A 15,037-nucleotide genomic window follows, 5' to 3' on the forward strand; every position below is an offset into this window, starting at 1 on the left:
TGTCTCTGCCTCTCTCTCTCTCAGTGTCTCTCATGAATTAAAAACAAACAAACAAACAAAAAAAACAAAAACAAAAACAAAAAAAAACCCAAAAAAACCCAAGCAAAGGAATATGAAGTGGAATGCCTTTAGGAGAGGCATGTGCTTTTGAGGTGCAGCTACAGACCCTACCACTCCCTATTGCATTTTGCTGGTTGCTTCACATTTACATAATCTGCCTGGCACTGTAATGCTGACTCTGTCACCTCTTGAAGGAGAAGGCAATATGCTACTATTTGCCCACCCATGAATTGGCTTCCTTCAGAGACAAGGCTGGGGTCTGGCTACCAAATTCTCTGGGACTCAGGGGTACTGGGAGCCATTTATTTGTTCCTCTTCAGTATCAGTAACACCTGAACTGAGGGGAGGAAAACAATCCCATCCTTCTATGAGGGAGAGGAGCAAAAGATCATACAGAAGATACTGGAATCCAGTCTGCCTCAGTGGGACTCAGAACTTTGCACACTGTCTCTTCAACTTTGCCAAGTCAGTTCTGAGCTGAGGCTGAGATACGAGAGCGGGGGCCGGCGGGGTGGGGGGGACAGAGACCCTGAGGGATTACTAATTTCCGGTTGATGAGTCCTCAACATGGGCCTCTGCCAGAGGATGGAGAGGGGTTTGGCCTGATGGGATGGCCCATTCTGTGGCCTCACAGATAGGCAGACCTCCCCGCCTTCCTGTTCAGCATTTTATAGCTACCCCACCCCACCCTCCATCTTCCCAGGAGAAAGGGAGATTTATCAGTCCCAAGGAAGGTAGACTCTAGTGCGTCCTTTACACTTAGGAGAGTTACCTGGAATGTGTGGGGCTTGATGAGGGGCTGGGGATAGGGCTTGTTCTTAGTGCCTACTTCACCCTTGCAGCTTTCCAGCTTTCCAGAACTCTCAGTGGACCTGGTAGGGTCAGGCTGCTGAGGGCAACCATCCTATGATAAGTCTGTCCCTGGGATTCCCCCATTCTGGCAGCAACTTCCAGAGTAGAGATCCTGATTACAAGCCTTTTGACTTCCAAGAAGCCTAGAATAGACATGAGAAGGGAATAAAGAGGGCACCTTCAGGGAATATGAGTATTGATATTTTATAGTCATCATTTAATGAATGTTTATTTTATGCCAGGTATTTTACACTTACACGTTATATCTCATTAATGGCTACAACCATCCTGTAAAGTAGGTATTATTATCTCCTACTGATCAGATAAGGGGATTGATGGTCCAGATTAAAAACTGGCCCAAAGCCACACAGCTATTAATCTGGCTCTTTCCATTCAAGGGCACTGCCTCCCCTTCAGTAAATCAATATAAAAGCTGAGGTCAATAGGGGTGCCTGAATGGCTCAGTCTGTTAAGCATCAGACTCGATTTCAGCTCAGGTCACAGTCTCAGGGTCATGAGATGGAGCCCAGCATCCCTCTAGGGGCTCAGCAGGGTGTCTGCTTGAGATTCTCTCTCCCTCTCCCTTTGCTCCTCCCCACCCCCTTTTTCTCTCTCCTCTCTTTCAAATAAATAAATCTGAAACAACAACAACAACAACAACAAAAACCAAACCCCAAAACCTGAGGTCAGTAGGCAAGGTGGGAGTAGGGCAGCTTACCAGATTCAGCAAATAAAAATTCAGGATGCCCAGTTAAATTTGAAATTCAGATAAACAACAAATTTAGTTCAAGTATATCTTATGCAGTATTTGGGATATACTTATACTAAAAAGCTATTTGTTGTTTACCTGAAATTCAAATGTAATGGTCATCCTGCATTTTTTTAAGATTTTATTTTTTTATTTATTCATGAGAAACACAGAGAGAGAAAGAGAGAGGGAGGGGCAGAGACACAGGCAGAGGGAGGAGCGGGCCCCACGCAGGGAGCCCCACGCAGGGAACCCGTCGCGGGACCCCATCCCAGGTCTCCGGGATCAGGCCCTGGGCCGAAAGCAGGCGCCAAACCGCTGAGCCACCCAGGCTGACCACCACCCTGCATTTTATCTGGCAATTCTAGGGTGGGGCCCAGCCCTGCCCCATTTTTCCCCCAAAGCCTTGAGGGAAATAGGCCTCAAGCAAAAGGTGGTCTGAGCTCAAAAGATGGCTCTGGCAGCCCTGACAACCCTCATCCCTCTCCCTGACTGGATGATCCTCAAGAGTGGGGCAGGGCCTGGGGTGTGGGGATCTGCCTGCCCCGCAGTTCAGGATCGCACCCATTCACCCATCGGTAGGGACGGGTCCTTTCTCATCCCAGCACTGGGCTGCTCCACGGGCAGTGGCAGCGGAGACCACTAGTGGGGTGGAGTTGGCGGGGGGCGAGGCACCAGCACAGGAGAGGTCCCTAAAAAAAAAAAAAAAAATTGAAGAGGGAAAACGTCAAGAAATCTGAGATGTCAGAAAAAGCATCCAAGCAGTTATCCTGGGGGGAAAAAAACGTCCTGACATTTATTTTAGGGTCAGAATTCTATCACGGGAGTGCGGGAGGGGCTGGGGTGCGGGAGTCCCGAGCAATCGGTTCAAGCGCTCGGACCGCGGGGCCGTGGGCCGCACCGTAGGCGGGCCCGGGAGGAGCGGGGGCGGGGGCTGCTCCTGCTGGCGCCCCGCTGGCCCCCGCCCGCCCTGGGCCTCGAGCCGGGCTGTGGCCGCACCTGGGGTCCGGCCGGGGACTGGGCCGGGCGTCCCCGCGGGCGCGTCCCCGCAGCTCTGCGGGCGGACGGCGCGGCTCGGGCCCAGGCTCCAGCGCCGGCTCCAGCGCGCGCTCCGGCGTCCGGCGTCCGGCGTCCGGCCGGGCTCGCCTGGCCACTCCCGGCGCGCCTGGCTCCGCTCGCTCCGGGCGTCTCCCTACTGAAGAATTATGTTGCATAAAGCAGCCGCCACCATCTTGAACTGGCAGTGAACTTTGCTTTCTACATATAAATACAGATAGCAATCACACCCCAATCAGCGCCGAGGCTTCAGGGCATCATCTCAGCAACTCTAACTTTCCCATTACGATAATGTGATTTTCACTCAGTCTATAATATCACCAGCCATGAATAAAGCAACTGGCTCTGTCTCTCTCCTCCCCCCTTCCTCTGCCTCTCTGCCACCCTCCTCAGCCTTCTTCCTTTTCCTCCCTCACTCCCTCCTCTCCTCTCTCTGCAACCTCTCCGGGTATCCGTCTCCATCTCTATCTCTGCATCTCCAAGCATCTCGACCTTTCTCTCCCTGCCTCCCTCCTTCCTGCTCTCCATCCCCCCCCCCCCCCATTCCCTAAATACTAATGACAGGGATTTGCAGTGCCCCAGGCTCAGTTAAGTTCTGCTCCCCAGCTCTGCCATCATCTGCCTTTGCCTGAGGTGAGAAACTCTGCGGGCTTGGAGGTGGTGGGGGCCGCCTGCAAGGCTTTGGGGAGGGTGAGGAGATGGGGAGGAGAGGCTAGGAATGGGCTTCTTCCCTCCTCTATCCCTCTTTCCTTAGGTACCCCGATGGCTGTGTAAGGATTCCTACCAGGAGCCAAAGCCGGAGACTCAGCAACTAAAAGCATCCGCCAGGAATTGCTGAAGGGGAAGGTCCTGGAGGCTCTGGTTTTCTGGATTTGGGGGTCCTCATACACAACCAGATTCCAAGTGCCAGACTATTGTGAGTGGATACAGCTGGTGAGAGGATGTCTGGAGAGGCCTGGGAGAAAGAAGGAACTGGCCCAGACTTCTAGTGCTACTTCTGAGTACACTGGGCCCTAAACTTGGTAAAGCTATCCAGACTGGAGGTGTCTACCAGGACGTAGTTTTAGCTAAAGCTCACAGGGGTACCTGGGTGGCTCAGTCGATTAAGCATCTGCCTTTGGCTCAGGTCATGATCCCAGAGTCCCAGGAAAGAACCCCATGTTGTGCTGCCTGCTGAGCAGGGAGCCTGTTTCTCCCTTTCCCCCTGCCCCCCACTTGTGCTTGATCTGTCTCTCTAGGGCTTCTTTCTCTCTCAAATAAATAAAATATTTTTAAAAATAGATAAAAGCTTACAGACAGCCTTTACCAAGGTGTTAGCCACCTTGTCAGAGCTCCTGGAAAGGCCTCTTGCCTTCAAGGACACTCCAGGGTGGTAGTGGTGCTGGTGGGGGGAATTATCTGTGCCTCTCTGGTCATTTCTGGTCATTCACTTATCCATCCCCCTGGGTTTGTATTCCAGTTCTTTCACCTACCAGTTTTGGGGCCATGGACAATGCTCTTAACTTTTTAAAGCCTCAGTGTTCTCATCTATAATACAGGGATAATAATAGTACCTGCTAGTGAATAAAATAATGCCTATAAAGTGCTTAACACAGTACTCAGCACATGTTAAATGTTCAATAAATGTTAGCTATTATTACCATTAGCAAATATTGAATAATCACCTGCTGTATGTGTTAGGCAGTACACCATGGAGGTAAAGAACCTATAGTTTTGGAGTCAGACTGTCTGAATTTGAATCCTAGCTTAGCCACTTACCAGCTTTGTGACCGTGGGAAAGTCACTTAGCCTCACTCACAGTCAGTTTCCTCATCTGTAGCAGGAATAATAATAGTCCCTATTTCATAGGGTTATGGTGAAAGCTGCTCAGACTAATCTAGTGTTTGGCACAGGGCCGACACATGGCAAGGGCTCTAGGAATATTAGCAAGCAGGGGTCTGGCAGGGCAAATCCAGCCATTTGTGAGGCAAACACTGCTCTGATTGTCCCAGAGACCACATTCTGTCTGCTGGCTAGTCTCTGGGACCCTGACTTTTCCCGTTGCTCTAGACCATTGATGGCCTTCACCTTCCACTTCTGTGGAGATTGAGAGCTTGCTTCAATTTCGAGCCCTCAATTTCGCTGGCTATAAGAATTGTGACTTTTCAGCTGCCCATCTGCCTGGGATGGGACTAGGATTCCTGCCTAGTGCCTTCCTTGGGCAATGGTGGGAAGAGAGGGTGTCTTCTTTTTTTTTTTTTTTTTTTTTTTTTGTCTTGTTTTAAAGATTTCACTTATTTATTTGACGGGGGTAGGGGAGAAAAAGAGAATACACAAGCAGATGGACCAGCAGACTCCCAGCTAAGCAGGGAGCCTGAGGTGGGACTGGATCCCAGAACCCTGGGATCATGACCTGAGCCGAAGGCAAACATTTAACTGACTGAGCCACCCAAGCACCTCAAGAAGGTGGCTTTTGACTGCACTCTCTTAGGCAAGGGTTACAAGGTCCAGAAGGCAATTCTTTTTTTTTTTTAAGATGTATTTATTTATTTGGGGGTGGGGAAGAAAGGGGGGAAGGGGCAGAGGGAGAGGGAGACAAGTAGCCTCCCCGAAGAGCAGGGGCTCACACAGGGCTCAATCCCAGGACCCTGAGATCATGACGTGAGCTGAAATCAAGTCAGACACTTAATTGGCTGAGCCACTGAGGTGCCCCCAGAAGGTAACTCTTGAATGTTCTCCGTTAGGCACTGGTGACAAATTAGAAACAGACACTTACATTCTGACCATTTCTGCATTTCTAAGTATTTATAGGTCTATTTGCTTGCTTGCTTTTCTTGGTTTCTCTCTGAAGGATCCTTTGGCAGCATTCCAGCCTGATCTCAAATGAAAGAGAGGAGAGAAGCCTCCACTCACTTCGGTTGGGCCACAAAAGGGCACCAGGCGTTATGATGGTCAGAGCTCCTAATTCTGGGGCCTGGAGAGGCAGACCCAGGGGAGGAACTTTAGGGTACAGTGTCAGGCGAATGGCTTATTTGGGTCACTTTGCTCATACCTAGTCTCTGCTTGGCTCTGGGAGCAAGGAAGCTACCCTTCAAAATCCAGAGACTAGGAGTACTTGGCTGGCTCAGCCAGGAGAGCATGCAACTCTTTTTTTGTTTGTTTTTAGATTTTATTTATTTATTCATGAGAGACACACAGAGAGAGGCAAAGCAGGCTTTCTGCAGGGAGCCTGATGTGGGACTCAATCCCAAGACCCTGGGATCATGACCTGAGCCAAAGGCAGATACTCAACCACTGATCCACCCAGGCATCCTGAGCATGCAACTCTTAATATCAGGTTTGTGAGTTCAAGCCCCACAATGGGCATGGAGCCTACTTAAAACAACAACAATAACAACAACCAAAAATAAATAGGTGTGCCTGGGTAGCTCAGTCAGTTAAGCACTGACTCTTGGTTTCAGCTCAAGTCATGATCTCAGAGTCCTGGGATCGAGCCCCACATCAGACTCTATGCTCTACATGGAATCTGCTTGATACTTTTCTCTCTCCCTCTCCCTCTGCCCCTCACACTTGTGCTGTCTCTCTGTCTCTATAAATAAAACCTTTTTTAAAAGATTTATTTATCTATGAGAGACACAGAGAGAGGCAGAGACATAGGCAGAGGGAGAAGCAGGCTCCCCTCAAGGAGCCCAATGCGGGGCTCGATCCTGGACCCTAGGATCACATCCTGAGCCAAAGGCAGATGCTCAACCACTGAGCCACCAGGGTGTCCCTTTAAAAAAATTTTTTTTTATTTCTTTATTCCTGAGAGAGAGAGGGAGAGAGAGAGAGAGAGAGAGAGGCGGAGACACAGGCAGAGGGAGAAGCAGGCTCTCTGCAAGGAGCCCAATGTGGGACTCAATCCCGGATCCCAGGATCACACCCTGAGCCACCCAGGCGTCCTTCTTAAAAACAAAACGCAACAACCAAACAACCCAAATAAATACACAAAATCCAGAGCATAACCCAAAGTATTCTTCACTAAGTGCATTAGTCAAGGGAACCAAACAGTCTATTAACACCCCCTATAGAACTTGGAGTCTGACCTCATCCCTACTCACTGTACTCCTCAAGGACAAATAAGACAGGGCTCATGCCTTCCAGATAATCACAGTCCAGTGCGGGAGACAGACATGAAAACGAAGCAACAGAAGGCACAGTGAGAAGCCAACACAACAGGGTGTGATGGGGACAAAAAGAGAGTGGTCAGTCAAGTAGGACTTCCTAGAGGAGGTGGTACTTCAGCTCATTTGTAAATGTGGGCAGAATGGCAGGGGAAGAGAAGAGCATTTCAGGCTGGGGGAATGGCAGATGCAAAAGCCTTGAGGTGTCCGACAGCCTGCCACACTGGGAGAACCAAAGCACAGAGGGTGGGGTCACTTCGAGGGATGCCAGTGGAAGGGGACAGGTAATAAAAGGCTGTGGCTGTGCAAGTTGACTTCTATCCGGAAGGGCTTTAGTAGTGGAGTGATTTGTATTTCCAAAAATAAAAATAAAAATAGCTCTGAGGATGATGAAGAAAATGGGGGAAAGGTGCATCCAGAATAACTGGAGGTGGGAGAGGGGTGAGGTGGCTCTTAGACCTGTGCATGGTGGCAGGGTGGGGATATCAAGGAGTGAGGCTTCAGAGTGTCTTTGGAAAACTGACAGAATTTTCTACCTGACCAGGTGTGGGGATGAGGGAGGGGATCCCTGGCTGGCTGCCAGTTCTAGCCTGGGTGAACAATCTGAAGTGACACAGATGGGGAATAGAGGAGGTATAGAGTAGGTTTGGGTGGAAAGTGCAAATTATTGAGTTTTGATTGGGACTTGTACTTGGGGCGGGGAGGGGGGAGTCATCTAGAGAACATCTCAGTGCAGATATGCAGGAGGCTAAGAGGCCATTAAGAACTTGATGGTCACATATGTGGAAATTAAGGTGTCTGGTAGGGAGCCAAAAATAGCTCATGGAGTTCAGAAAAGAAGTCCTATCAGAAGACATGGACTGGGGAGTCACTGGCTTTTGGATGGTAATTAAGGCCATGGGAAGGTCAGTTACTTGGGAAGAACAAGTGAGGAGAGAGGGGGTAAGAGCAGAGACTTAGGGAGGAATAGCACTCAAAGGGGTGGTGTCAACCTTGGTGACACATTTGGATCAGCCAGGGAGCTTGAAAAACACCCATATGTAGGCCCTACCCCAGATAGACAACCTGAATCTCTGGGAGTAAGCTGTAAGAGTTCCTCCGGCTGAGAACTAGTGACTCAGAGGGAGGGCAGAGAAACAGGGCTAGCAAGGGAGACTGAGAAGGAATGTTCAGGAAGATAGGAAGAGTTTCAAGGAGGGAGAGTTCCAAAGCATCAAATTTTGCAGAATAATAAGTTAACCTCTACCTAGTACTTAATGCTATTTCAGGGACTTTACATGAATTCTCTGAATCCTCCTGGAGATCCTATGAAGCAGGTACTATTATTATAATCAGTATTTTAATGATAAGGAAACTGAGGCACAGAGATGTTAAGTAGTTGCCCAAAGTTGCAACTAGTAAGAAGAAACTAGGATTCAAGCCCAGGCAGGGGGCTCCTCATGGCTGTGCTAGGCCACCACTCTGGCAGTGGCCAAGTGAGGTAGTTTAAACATGTAGCTGGTTGGAATAATCTTCCAAGGGGTCTCCTTCTCTTCTTCTCCTTTCTCTTTTTTCCATCTCTTTCCCTTTTTCCTCTCACCCTAGGTCACCTAGGCCTGCTCCTCTCCCCCTTGGCCTTCTTCTGGCTGACAGGCCAAGTGGGGCTAGTTTTCCTCCTTCCCTCTTGTTGAGACAACACAGTCTGCCCCTTATCAGGTTGCCACAACTGTGGGCACACAGCCAATAGTGTATTCACTCACCAGGCTGAGCTGAGCATTTTTTAAAGCCTCCACAGTCTTAGAAAGGGGTGGGAAAGGGAGGGGTGGGGAGTCAGGGTGATACAGAAGAAATAGAGGATCTGTTCCTCTTGGGAAGTAAGTCTTCTGGGAAGTAGATGCAGAGATAGGCCTTGAGAAGGAAGGAGACTGGAATCCACATTCACATGGAAGGGATGTGAGCATAATCAGACACCTGGGTTATACCCTACCTGTTAGAATTACCAGGGGTCTTCAAAAACATACTATAAGGGCACCTCCAGAGCAACTGAATTGGAATCTCTGGGGGCATGATGGGATTTCAAAGCTCTACAGGTGATTCTAAAATATTGCCTGGGTTGAGAACCTTAGTTTTGTTACTTCCCATTGAGTGGTCTTGGGAAACCCATTGGACCTCTTTGAGCCTCAGTATTCTTTTATCTGTAAAATAGGGGTAGTAATCTTGCCCCTGCCTACTTTATACAAGTAGTTACAATGGTCAGATAGTCTGTCAGATGTGATATATGTTGTTAATTATGTAGGGCACTATGTAAAAATGAGGTGGAATTAACCTATATAGACTCTAAAATACAAATAAGCATGTGTGTTCATTTGGGGCAGGTAGATGCACTTGAGTACACACACACACACACACACCCCAGTCACCTGAGGGTCCTGAAAGCAGAGCTGTGGTTTTCTAGATATGGCCTTTTATGTTTTCAGCCTTCAGAATGTGCCATTAAAATATGGAGAGATGATCTGGTGTGTGTGTGTGTGTGTGTGCATGCGCGCGCACGTGTGTGTGTGTGTGTGTGTTTAAATGATTGCTAAAGTGCAGCATCATTTGAGTCTGCCTGTCAGCCTATCAGAAACGTCATCTATAACCTTCACTGTTTGCAGTTTAATCTCCCCTGCCTCCCCACGGGCCCTGTTCTGACATTTTAAACCCCATAAATGACAGTAGTGCTCTAAGCCATTTTGAAAAAAGCCAAGCATTTGGAAAAAACACACATAGAGACATACCCCTAAATTCGCCTTCCCCTGAACACATGCTCACTCACGCTCATAAGTGGAATCACACACATGCTCACATCCCCATACTGGCTGATTTGGGAGAAGTCACAGATATAGCCAACATAAGTGCATGTGAGTGACAGCAGATGCAGATGGATGAAGGCATGGTTGTTTATCTGATGCCCATGCACCCATTCCAGTGGACACACAGTGACACACAGGAGACATACCTTTCTGCTTCCATCCTCAAGTCCCATCCATTCTTCTGCTTCTTGGTCTTGAAAGACAGTGGAAGAATCCAGGGTCCTTGAGAGGTTGGTTCTGAGAGCAATGGGGTGACATGGAAGGCTGAGGGGCCCCAAATCTTGGAGCTAGTGTCAGGCAAAGATGTATATTGATAGGCTCTAGGTCTCCACTCTTGGAAAGCCCAGGGGTGGAAGGGGATTACTAAGCAAATTGCACCCCACCCTATCAGCTGCTAGATGGCTTACCGCACTGGGGGACTAGAATAAAAAAAGAAAACCCAGAGATACTTACTAAAGGGATGAGAATGAGTATAGAAGATGCTGACAGTGAGCTCCTATCAGACAGGTTCCTATCAGCTCTCGGCTGTATCCCTCATACCTAGCACAGGATCTACAACACACAGAGGCTTGTAAATATTTGTTGAATGAATGAATGACTAAAAGAATGTGTAAGGGGAGTCTGGGTGGCTCAGTTGATTAGGCAGCCAGACTCTTGGTTTTGGCTCAGGTCAGGATCTCAGGGTACTGGGATCAAGCCCTGTGTCAGGCTTCGTGCTCAGCAGGAGTCTGCTTCAGGATTCTCTCTCTTCCTCTGCTTCCCCTCCCTCCCTCTCTCTCTCATTCTCTCTCTCTCAAATAAATCTTAAAAAAAAAAAAAGAATGTGTAAGCTCTAGAGTAAGTGGTAAGAGGAGTAAATGTGTGTGTGTGTGTGTGTGTGTGTGTGTGTGTGTGTGACGGGGATGACGTTGAGGATGGGAGATTAGCTAGTTAAGGACAGTTTCTTAGAAAAGATGACTTCTGGTCTAGGACTGGGAGAGAGAGGCCCACATCACATCTGATATCCATTTTTTCCAAGGTAAGTGGCTGACTTTTCTTTTTCTTTCTTTTTTTTTTTTTTTAAGATTTTATTTATTCATGAGAGACACAGAGAGAGAGAGAAAGGCAGAGACTCAGGCAGAGGAAGAAGCAGGCTCCATGCAGGGAGCCCGATGTGGGACTCGATCCTGGGTCTCCAGGATCATGCCCTGGGCCGAAGGCAGGCGCTAAACCGCTGAGCCACCCAGGAATCCCCTGTGGCTGACTTTTCTTGTTTGGACTACGACTTTACAGCAAGATCTCACCACTCAAAGATAAGACAGACTTCCGAATGTAGTGGGAAATGGTAGGAGTGGTGAATTAGGATTATTTTTGTGCAGTTGTGGGGCATTTTCCTGAGCTGGTGGACTTTTCTCCTTATGCGCAAAGCATACGTACTGGCAGAGGATAGGGACTCTGGGCAGCCCTGCTTGATGCTGAGGGACTCTGTGGGTTCTTTGTGGCAGGGCTGGCTCCTGTAGCCCTCCCTCCCTCCACCTCAAGTTGTCGTGTACTTTAAGGAACTGGTTTCCATGGCAACCAATTAGTGTCAGAAAGTGAGGCCTGTGATGTCAGAATGAAGGGTAGGATGAGAAACTTCCATCCCCCACATCCCTGGCTCCTGGCTCAGTGTCTGCAGCTTTGCAGGGAAAGCTCTAGAAGAGATGCAGGATACTGCACTCCTGAGAAGCACACATTCTAGGTCAGGGCCCAGGAGCAGGGACAGAGTAGAAGATCTGATTCACCCGGCAGTGTCCCTACCTGCCACGTGACTCCAAAATGCTGACAAGGCTGTGGGCCCAGTAGTCAGACTGTGGGCATACTTAGAAGGGTAACAATAATCTAAGACTGTTGCCTATGCTCCTCCCTATTCCCTAGGAGAGGGATCCTGGGCTTGCTTTATTTTGGTGGGGGTAGGGAGGCTGTAAACAAGGCCAAGAAGGAAGTAAGTCTTGGCTGAAAGAAGAGGAGACCCTGTTCTCAGGTCTCATGAGAACTGTTGTCACCCCACTGGAGATTTTGGTCCATGGGAGGAAAGTACATGCTTTAAATAAAAGGGTAGGGAGCCCAGCTAGGAATACATCCAGAGGGTATAGGACAGATATACAGTGGGCACTTAGCTCCTGATTCTTGGGGCAAAGAATGAGATATGGGTAATGGAACCTCGGCAGTTTGAACCCCTAGATCCTTGGGACCATGGCTGTGCTTCCTGAGGTATAGTCTGGTCAATCTGGAAATGTCAGTCTAATCAGATGACAAAAGGCAGAGTGTAAAGAACCTTGTCCTTAGGAGAAAAAAGAAGACTGAGTGTTCTTTCCCTGGACTTCTTGGCCAAAATATGCTGACCTCATCACATCAGCTAGGCAGAGCCTTCTATAACAATGATGATGATGATGAGGAGGAGGACAATGATGATGATAGGCAGCAACAGCTATGTGGCACTTTATGAAACCCCTTTGTCCTGCAGTAGCCCATGGCTAGGTAGGCAGGACTTGTCTGCAGGTTGGATCTGAAAGCAGACTTTGGGATGGCGACCATGATGCTGGAACTTTATTGGGGAGTGCCCTTGGAATTATCACTAGTGCAAAAGAAGGAGCTGGAAAGAAGCAGGATGGGACAGAGGAAGAAATTGGGCAGTGCTGCAGTCTCCAAAAAGGCCTTTGCCAACTTCAAGAGGGACTTTGAGGCAGGGATGGCCCTTTTGAAGTGTCCCAAGGTACAGAGAGGTGGCTGGGCCTTCGTATGCGCATGATGACAAGGCAGTGGATACAGGCTGCCCGGGGAAAGGCATGATCTTAGGTGGAACAGCTCTCTTCAGCAGAGACAAGTCCAAGGAAGTGTGACAGGGCAGGGTGATGGTTGGAGACCCTCCCTCAGCACCGAGGGAAACGCAGGCTTGCACCACAGCCCCCCACAGCAGTTATGACTCTCCTTTTGAAGCTGAAGCTCAGAGGGGGTGAGGAGCTGCCCTGTCATAGAGGTGGGGTTAGGTTATAGGTTCAGCATCGTAGACTTAGTCTTCGTTTCATGGAGAAGGGGTTTCAGTGTAAAGCTTTTCCAGAGTGACTTCATGAGTAAATCATGGGGGGACCCTTCTCCCTGGGCTCCATGGAGGATAGGCAGTGGCAGCTGGGGTGCCGTGCAGGGAAAGGGGCTGGAAGGGGAGCTCGGAGCACTAACCCACGGGGCAGACAGAGTCAGCATGCAGAGACCCCGGGCCAGGACTCTGGAGGGCCTGCTCAGCTCTACTGAGTCCACGGAGCCTTCCTCCTCCTCTGGAAAGTGGTGACTGTGGCCTTAATCTCTCTCGGCACAGGCCACAGAGCTGGCTAATCTGGGCTGCAAGAGAAACTTTCCTGACAGATGTGTCGGATTGGCCAAAAGATGAGGGGCTTTGAGGAGATTATTCTGCTTGCTTGATGCCTGGCCCTTGGGCCTGCAAGGAATGGAATCTCTTGCAGAGAGATTGGAATGACCCATTGGAAGAGAATGGAGGTCTCCCTGGAGGGCTTTTGAAAGGCGGCAGAGGCGGCAGCAGCGTCCAAATGGTTGTCCTCCCTGGCCGGCCCAAGGGGCAACCAGCTGCCTCTGGAAAGCCTGGCAGAAGATGTTTGCTGAGGGATTGAGAGAGGGGAAGGAGGGAGTGGACAAGGGGACAGAGGTGAGGGATACCAAGTCGGAGACCCAGAGAACAGGAGGGGCTGGCTGTCTCAGAACTAGCCATTCCCACTAAAGAAACTGAAGGAAGGGGATCCCTGGGTGGCGCAGCGGTTTAGCGCCTGCCTTTGGCCCAGGGTGTGATCCTGGAGACCTGGGATCGAATCCCACGTCGGGCTCCTGGTGCATGGAGCCTGCTTCTCCCTCTGCCTGTGTCTCTGCCTTTCTCTCTCTCTCTGTGTGACTGTAATAAATAAATTAAAAAAAAAAAAAAGAAAGAAAAGAAACTGAAGGAAGGAGGTCCCCAGTCTGGGCTTGTCTGCAGGCAGCCGGACTGGGCCATCTAGGTCCCAGTAAGGATTTCAGAGATCATTGAAGAGTGTTGTGCGTAGCTGTGCTGGGGATGGGCGGGAGACCTGAGGGTGAGTGTGGGAGACAGAAAAAAGAGAATCCACGCCCCTCCCTCACCTTCCACATTGGAATCGCTGAGTTCATGGGCCAGGCAGGAGTGACAATGATTCTTGTTTCTTCCAACTCTTCCTGCCTAGGAGGTGGGAAAGAGCATCACAGGGGAAGGACACAAAGGCACCAGAGGCAAAGGGAAGGGCAACTCCAGAGTCTCTACTGGGGAGACTCCCAGTCCCTACCCAGTCCCTCCTTTGCCCCGAGGGCACTGGGCATGTGGCCCAAGCTCCTTCTCACCCTCTCCTGGGAGGAAAGAGCGAGCGGCCACAGCTTTTGTCCAGGAGACTCTGATCCGAAAGGGATTGTTGGGTATTTTTTAACTCCACCAACGTGCCCCCTGCCCATGCACAAATTTCCCCTCATGACCTTGTGACTCCTCCATTAGGTCTCCTTTCTTCTTGCTTCAAGAAAAAGCCAGGCAGGGAGGGCTTGGGACCAGGGAGGGAGGCGAGGCGGCGGCGAGGCTGAGCCAATCGCGGGTCTGCAAGGTGCAAAGCAATCAGCGGAGCCGCTGGTGAGCAGGGTCACTCAGTAGTGTGCACATCAGGGTGAAATCCTTTCAGCTCTTCTCCAAACCCCTAGTGAAAGACAATCAGGCTCGCTGTCACCGAGCTAATTCTGTCTATATAAAAGCAGTAATGAAATTCACGGCAGGATTACCCTCTCCATCCAATGGGCCAGCGTCGTGGTGACATATCTCTCTTATTGCCCGAATGTAACACACCATCTAATTTACGTCGTGTAGCGAGCAGGAATGAAATGTTCATAAAGAATTGCTGCATCTCGTCACCTTAACTGCGGCCCGGGGCTCTGAGGCATCTGTCAGGGAGAGGAGCAGGAGGAGGGAGGGCGGGCGGGGCTCAGGGAGCAGAAGCCGGGGGCAGGCGTTCTGGGGGGTTGTTGTTTCTTAATAGGGTGAAGTGGAGGCTGAGGGAGGTAGGGGCTGGGGCGGGGGGCTAGGGAGATGAGCAGGGGGAGGGGTGTGGAGGGCGTTGGGAGGCAAGGATAAATAAGTGTAGGATGAAGTGGTCTGGAGGGAGTGTTTGGAGGTCTGTGGAAGTGTGGGGAGCCAGAGAATCTGAGAGTATGTTTGGGTTTGGGTGAGTTTGGGCAGATAAATGAGTGCCTTGGTGGCAAGGGGCTTGCTTGGGAAAATGACCCTCTAGGTGCCTCCCAGACACCACGGGGCACCTCTCAGTCCCTCTCAT

The 15,037-nt window shown here is 50.0% G+C and overlaps 1 long non-coding RNA gene across 6 annotated transcripts; it reads right to left on the reverse strand.

Moving 5' to 3' along the window:
* Positions 1-94: 94 nt before the first annotated feature.
* LOC111093036 lies at positions 95-11,216 on the reverse strand. 6 transcript variants are annotated; one of them, XR_005380517.1, is made up of 6 exons: positions 11,106-11,216; positions 10,143-10,241; positions 9,836-9,926; positions 3,501-3,627; positions 2,225-2,352; positions 95-1,055 (listed from the first exon to the last, which is right to left on the reverse strand). It is a non-coding gene; the product is annotated as an uncharacterized LOC111093036 (long non-coding RNA). The 6 variants fall into 6 exon arrangements; XR_005380514.1 differs by lacking the exon at positions 95-1,055 and having other exon boundaries at positions 1,914-2,352; XR_005380516.1 differs by lacking the exon at positions 95-1,055 and having other exon boundaries at positions 1,914-2,352; positions 3,501-3,671.
* Positions 11,217-15,037: the final 3,821 nt, after the last annotated feature.

Source organism: Canis lupus, chromosome 28 (genome assembly GCF_011100685.1).
Source record: "Canis lupus familiaris isolate Mischka breed German Shepherd chromosome 28, alternate assembly UU_Cfam_GSD_1.0, whole genome shotgun sequence".
In the NCBI taxonomy this organism is placed as follows: domain Eukaryota; kingdom Metazoa; phylum Chordata; class Mammalia; order Carnivora; family Canidae; genus Canis; species Canis lupus.